At 47.4% G+C, this 7,258-nt stretch overlaps 1 protein-coding gene and 1 long non-coding RNA gene across 4 annotated transcripts in view; both read right to left on the bottom strand.

Annotated features, from left to right (window-relative positions):
* Positions 1–7,258, bottom strand: part of LOC126990164 (RING finger protein 150-like) — an 89,045-nt gene that overhangs the window by 35,327 nt on the left and 46,460 nt on the right. The gene's annotated exons all lie outside the window — the stretch shown is intronic.
* LOC126990166 (uncharacterized) overlaps positions 1–7,258 on the bottom strand; it is a 46,145-nt gene that overhangs the window by 1,534 nt on the left and 37,353 nt on the right. The window lies entirely within an intron of this gene.

Raw genomic sequence — 7,258 nt, 5'->3', positions numbered from 1 at the left:
CCTCTGATAGTCTTTCCATCTCCTGCTCGAAGGTCTGGCCAAAGACAATCACGTCGTCGAGGTAGATGAGTGCCGTCTTCCAGTGAAGTCCCTCCAGCACCCTCTCCATCAGCCGCTCGAACGTGGCCGGCGCGTTGCACAGGCCAAAGGGCATGACCTTAAACTGCCACAGGCCTTGACCGTAGGAGAAGGCTGTTTTCTCTTTGTCCTGCTCCGCCATTTTGACTTGGTGATACCCAGACTTCATATCCAGTGTTGAAAACCACTTGGAGCACACCAAAGCGTCGAGCGTGTCCTCGATCCGTGGGAGTGGGTATGAATCCTTGATGGTGAGATCGTTGAGGGCTCGGTAGTCCACGCAGCACCTGAGAGAACCGTCCTTTTTCCTGACGAGCACTACAGCAGACGCCCACGGGCTGCTGGACAGCTCGATTAACCCCTGTTGCCGGAGATCATCCATCACCTCATCCATCTCCTTGCGACGGGCTGGTGCCAACCTTCGAGGAGCTTGCTTCACTGGGCGGTGGCTACCTGTGTCGATGTGGTGCTCTACCAGGTCCGTACACCCCAAGTCCAGGTCTCCTGTGGAAAACACATCTGCATTCCTCACGAGAAGCTCCCTGAGCTGTTCCACTTGGGGCTCCTCTAGACACTTGGAGCTCCTGTCAAACAGATCGCGCAGGTAGTCGGGCAGCTCCTCCTGGGGCTTCGTCAGGGTTCTCCTGTAGACACAGGTTCTTGGTTTCTGGTCGATCTCTTGGCACAACCCCACCATGGTCCCTTGTTTTATTTTCTTTGGGCTGAAGGAGACATTGGCCACGACGATAGGCACTTCCGCTGCAGTAGGGTCTGCCAAAGTACTGCCTACAATCACCCCGTTTTCTACCGGACATCGACTTCCACTCTCTACCACACACAGACTAGCCGGGGGGGCACCCGTAATTTGACAGGGTAACAGCATCTCTGACCTCGGAGGAATAATGGTGGTGCGCTTGACTGTCACTGGCAGGCCCTCCTTGTGCACAGTCGTCAGTGGCACCCTCCTTCCTCCTACAGTCAGTTGCTTAGCGCGGAAGTCCAGCTCGCACCTGTGGGAGACAAGATAATCCATACCTAGGATGCAGGGGTCGTCCATGTCACCAACGTACACAGAGAGGGACTCTTCCTTTCCTCCGAGCTCAAACTTCACGTCCACTGGGCCTCTGAGCTCTGCATAGTGTCCAGTGATTCCGCACAGTCGATGCGACGTCTTAGGAAGCCGACGATGACTCACCACGTCAGGCCGCACAAATGTGCGTTCCGAGCCTGTGTCGACGACCACAGGCCACAACACTCCGTCAACCTTGCCCTCCACTTGGCGGCTCGTCATGGTGGTTCTCCTGCACATTGATATCTTCGGGGCATGTACAGGACAGACTGGTCGTTGCCCCCGTGAACCAGTCCTTCTTAGTTTCCCGAGTGGTGGTCCCTTGTTGGGGGCACATTTTTCCGACACTCATTCTTCCAGTGCCACTTTTCTCCACAGGTCCCCAGCACTTGGGTCCTTCCCTGGGCTTCTTCTTAGCGCCACCTTCATATTCCTTTTTCCTCTTATAGCATTCGTTCTCCTTGTGCCCAACCTTCTCGCAGTACCAGCACGTTCCTTGGAACCTGTCTGTGTCGCTGACAGCGCCCTTTCGTGCCCTAAAGCCAGAAGTCGAGTCGTCCCTGAAGCTCGACAAGCTAGACCTAACAAAGGACTCAAACTCCATGGCACGTGCCAGAGCTTCCTGCATTGATGTTGGCTTAGCTTGGTTCACTTGTATCTTCAGCTGAGAGCTGTCCAGGGCATCGATGAATTGATCACGCAGCAAAACCGTCAGCAGGTCAGGGGTGGCACCTGGGTATGCCTTGTGCGCCATGGTCTCAAGGTCCTGAGCGAGTTCCTGAAGAGACTCGCCGCGCCTCCTGTTGCGGGTTCTGAACCTAACCCTGAAGAGCTCGTTCTGGTGCTTGGTCCCATATCGTTGCTCCAGCGCCTGTGCCAGCCCGCTGTAGCTGCCCTTTGTTGCATTATCGATCTGAGCAAGGACCTCCAGCGCCGCCCCTTTCAGGCTAGTGGCCAGCTGTACCGCGCACTCTTGGTCATCCCATCCGTTCCGGGCTGCCAACAGCTCAAACTGAGCGCGGTAAGCCTCCCAGGAGACCTTGCCATCAAACTCCTGAGGCTTCTTTCTAACAGGCGAACCCAGCAGACTTATGGGGCTGGCGAAACTTCTTGCGGGGATAAACTCAGGCGAAGCAGGGCTCAAACTACCCCGGACTTGCGTAGGAGAAGCATCTTGGGTACAACTAGCCCCTGCAGTACTGGCTGTCCGTTTCCAGCCAAGCTGTCTTCGAGGGCCTTCACTCTGTCACTTACGTCACAAACTGCCTGTTCTGTACGGTTCACCTTTCCCTGCACTTCTAATATTTCTTTGTGTGTCGTCTCTCGTACCACCTCCATCTCTTGTTGAAGATTTGTGTGTTCTTTCTCCACTTCTATCAGGCGTTGTCCCAAGTTCGTGGTCACATCAGTCATTTCTCTTCGCACTGATTCACTTCCATCTTGTACTGCTTTTAGCTGTAGCTGTAATCCTGTGAAGCGATCTTCTAGCTGTTCTTTGAGTTCTTGGAGTGTTCCTTCTTGTTGTTGCTGTGCTCTTTCTTGTTGTTCTTTGAGTTCTTGAAGTGTTTTTTCTTGTTGTTCTTTGAGTTCTTGGAGTGCTCTTTCTTGTTGTTGCTGTGCTCTTTCTTGTTGTTGCTGTGCTCTTTCTTGTTTCTCCCCCTGTAGTCTCAAGGCTTCCAAAAGTTCAGTCAACATGTCGTCCCTCTGGGCAGCTTGGGAACGAGTCTCCATGGCGAAAAACAAATGGCTACACTCCTGATGCCAATGTTATGCCGGACGTGTTACTTGGGTTCCGTGTCGCCGTCAGGAGACTCCGTGGGAGGGAGATATGTAAACACTTTTCACAGCTTCTGTAGTTTAATAATCTTCCTTAGTAGTACACTTCACTTACCACTAGCTTACTATGACTGGGACTGGACTCTCTCGCCTTCTTCTCCTATATATATCCAGAACAGTACAGTCTAGAATGTTACAGTATATTTTAGATCATACAAGAACATGTAGCAAAAATATATGCGAGTTGGCAACACTTCCCGCCTGGCGGCTGGCCCCGCCCATGGAACATGGATGGCTCGCCTTGTTCCCCGCCCCCTGCTCGTTCCTCCCGGAGCCTTCTAGGGGCCTATGGTCGCCGGGGGAAGCTTCCAGCACAACACTATGATGTGGCTTTGGACAAAGAGTCCTCCATTTTGTGCGCCATACATGCCCCAGTCGTGCCGTGAAACTATGGGAAAAGTGATGACATAATCAATTTACACATCCCAAACTTTCAGGCTCCTTGCACTGAAGCCTAAGTTATATATTGTTGCATTCATAGCTTAAACTATTCTAAACACTCTTATTCACAGTATGTGAACATTACATAGCTTAACATTGTGTTATAACATAGAAATATTAGAAAAATATACTGACCTCCAGTGCCACGGATTGAATCACCGCTCCATATCGCTGAGTCTACAATTCATATCCACTTATAAGCGACAGACTCGCTGCCCGCGTAACCAAACAAACGAACATCGGCAGCTGCGTGTAAGCGTTCTTAACGGCACCTATGTTACCTTCTAGTAGCACCATACAAGTTTATCCTTTTAGCACCATATAAATTCCTTACACATTAATATTTTACGTAATAACAATGAGGTATAATGAGGTATATTGATACCACAGTTACAATATATCTTCCACAAAGATATGCATTAAAACACAATAATATAACATTTTAGTTGGAGAGCGCGGGACACTCTCGGCCTAGCTTGGATGACTTATACTTTGACCTGTCAGGCCTACTTTATAATCGAGACGGCAATGGCCTGCCTAGCGCCCAGCCCCCTTCGGCCTTCTGAGCCTCTCTTAGACTAGGGATGGGCAAGTGCCGTTAATTTGATTACAGGTCGTAACGGTACCGAAAACTCAAGTACCGTTAGTACCGGTACCGGTACCGGTACCCAAAGGAGTTTTTTTTTCTTAATGACTTCTGATGAAATTCCCAAACAAATTTCCTGTAAAGAAAACTCTATCTCTCTTCCTTCAACTTAATATCAACTAGAGTAGAAATGCAACGTTTAGGAGCCTTCTGATTAATGTAAAATCACTTAGGTTTAAGGACAGACCACCTAGTCTGTACCATGGGGTCTGTGTGGTCTAATTTTCTATGTAAATCTATGTAAATCTCTCTCTCTCTCTCTCTCTCTCTCTCTCTCTCTCTCTCTCTCTCTCTCTCTCTCTCTCTCTCTCTGAATGAAGTGAATATTTATTTTTTCGAAAAAAAAATAGCATGTATAGTTATTATGGATGTACTCGATCATAGTCTAATAACAATAAAAATATTTATTAGCAACCTAAAAAAGAAAAAGAATCGGACATGAAAAATTATCCAGTAACTCCAATAAATAAATAAAATAATAAAATAATGGAAACGGGAGCTGTGATGGAAACGGAAAGCAGGACAAAATGGTGGGAACTTGGGGAGACGGTCAGCGGGGCAGTGACTCAGCGTCTACACACAGGGCCCATACCACATGGAGGCGGGCGGGCGAGCGCCGAGCGTCACTAAGATCCAAACGGTACCGGTACTAGCGGCAATGCGCAGTGCCGAGTGATCATTAAGCTTCCCGGAACACAAGTGATCATGATGCTTCGCGGTACCAGTACCGATACCAGTTATCGATACCAGGTACCGGCGAGTGATCATTAAGCTTCCCGGAACCCAAGTGATCATGATGCTTCGCGGTACCAGTACCGATACCAGTTATCGGTACCAGGTACCGGTACCTTGTACCGATACCTGGTATCGGTACTGGTACCGCGAGGCATCATGATCACTCGGCACTGCGCATTGCCGCTAGTACCGGTACCGTTAGGATCTTAGTGACGCTCGGTGCTCGCCCGCCTCCATGTGGTATGAGCCCTGTGTGTAGGCGCTGAGTCACTGCCCCGATGACCGTCTCCCCAAGTTCCCACCATTTTGTCCTGCTTTCCGTTTCCATCACAGCTCCCGTTTCCATTATTTTATTTTATTGGAGTTACTGGATAATTTTAATGTCGATTCTTTTCTTTTTTTGCTAATAAATATTGTTATTATTAGACTATGATCAGTACCTACCATTATCACCGAGATATCCACTCACTAAGTGGTGATCTCTCTCTCTCTCTCTCTCTCTCTCTCTCTCTCTCTCTCTCTCTCTCTCTCTCTCTCTCTCTCTCTCTCTCTCTCTCTCTCTCTCTCTCTCTCTCTCTCTCTCTCTCTCTCTACACCTCCAATATTTAATCATCTTATATAATTCATCATGCAATTCTTTATAGCCAGAAACTCTCGCCAAGGGATTCAAACTTTTTTCGTTAATGCTTTATTGGATAAATATGATTCTCTCTCTCTCTCTCTCTCTCTCTCTCTCTCTCTCTCTCTCTCTCTCTCTCTCTCTCTCTCTCTCTCTCTCTCTCTCTCTCTCTCTCTCTCCTACTCACCTCCAATATTTAATCATCTTATATAATCCATCGTGCAATTCTTTATAGCCAAAAACTCTCGCCAAGGGATTCAAACTCTTTTTTCGTTAATGCTTTATTGGATAAATTTGATCTCTCTCTCTCTCTCTCTCTCTCTCTCTCTCTCTCTCTCTCTCTCTCTCTCTCTCTCTCTCTCTCTCTCTCTCTCTCTCTCTCTCTCTCTCTCTCTCTCTCTCTCTCTCTCTCTCTCTCTCTCTCTCTCTCTCTCTCTCTCTCTCTCTCTAAAAGTTAACGAGTCATACGAATTTAACAGTGGCAAGTAAAAAGAAAACGAAGTCTTGGGTTAAAAGTTAGTGAGTCCCACGAGTCTTTAGAGAACGCTAATATATATTATTATTGTTATTAGACTATGATCGAGTACCCACTACCCATATCACCGAGATATCCACTTACTAAGTGGTGATCTCTCTCTCTCTCTCTCTGAATGAAGTGAATATTTATTTTTTCGATAAAAAAATAGCCTGTATAGTTATTATGGATGTACTCGATCATAGTCTAATAACAATAACAATATTTATTAGCAACCTAAAAAAAAAATCGGACATGAAGAATTATCAATAAATCCAATAAATAAATCCGAGCAACTGGTACCGGTACCGAGCACTCTGGTACCGGTACCGTACCGTTTAGCTGGTACCGTTAGTACCGGTACTGGTACCGGTACCTGCCCACCCCTATCTTAGACCAGTGTCTGCTTTGCTGTCGTGTGGGGAGGGAGTACGTCTGCCACTCCTCTTGACAGATTCCTGGCGCCGCCCTACGAACCGTAGGGTGAAAGCGCCTCTGAGCTTGATAAGGGAAGGGTGAAGGGCGAGGAGTGCTGAGAAGACAGTTGCGTTGTGGCGGTTGTTGTTGTTATCGATGATTGATAGTTGAACACGGACACTTGTTTGGCGGTTACTGTGTTGCTGGTTGTGTTGGTGCGGTGGTGTTTGTGTTGCTGCGGTGGTGTTTGTGTTGGTGCGGTGGTGTTTGTGTTGCTGCTGACCCGCCGACTGAAGGATCCTGGTTACTGGTGTGTGCTTGTTCCTTCCTCTGCCTCCTCTTACCACCACCTGCAAGTTTAACCAGGTGAGTTATGATTGTTATTGTTGGTACTGTTATTATTATTACTATTATTATTATTATTATTATTATTATTATTATTATTATTATTATTATTATTATTATTGGTATTATTAGTGTTGCTTTTTCGTCTATCGAGTGAGTTTGCAATGGAATGTCTGTCGGGAGTTTTTCTTTGCATCTATTACAACACGTTTTCTGTCTCTTCAGGTGAATGCTACAGGTGTGTGTGTGTGTGTGTGTGTGTGTGTGTGTGTGTGTGTGTGTGTGTGTGTGTGTGTGTGTGTGTGGTTACTTGTTCCGTCTCATCTGTTTGTTTTAATGAGTTGAATTTGTATTGTTTTGTTTTTAATTACATTTTATTATACCATTCCATAAGTAGTGTGTGTGTGTGTGTGTGTGTGTGTGTGTGTGTGTGTGTGTGTGCGTGCGTGCGTGCGTGCGTGTGTGTGTGTGTGTGTGTGTGTGTGTGTGTGTGTGTGTGTGTGTGTGCGTGCGTAGGAAGTTCCTCACCCCGCCTCCTCGATGTGGTCATGGAAGAAC

This window comes from Eriocheir sinensis, unplaced genomic scaffold (genome assembly GCF_024679095.1).
Source record: "Eriocheir sinensis breed Jianghai 21 unplaced genomic scaffold, ASM2467909v1 Scaffold147, whole genome shotgun sequence".
NCBI lineage: Eukaryota > Metazoa > Arthropoda > Malacostraca > Decapoda > Varunidae > Eriocheir > Eriocheir sinensis.
Note: the sequence above shows the minus strand (reverse complement) of the source record. Positions and strands in the feature narration are given on the sequence as shown.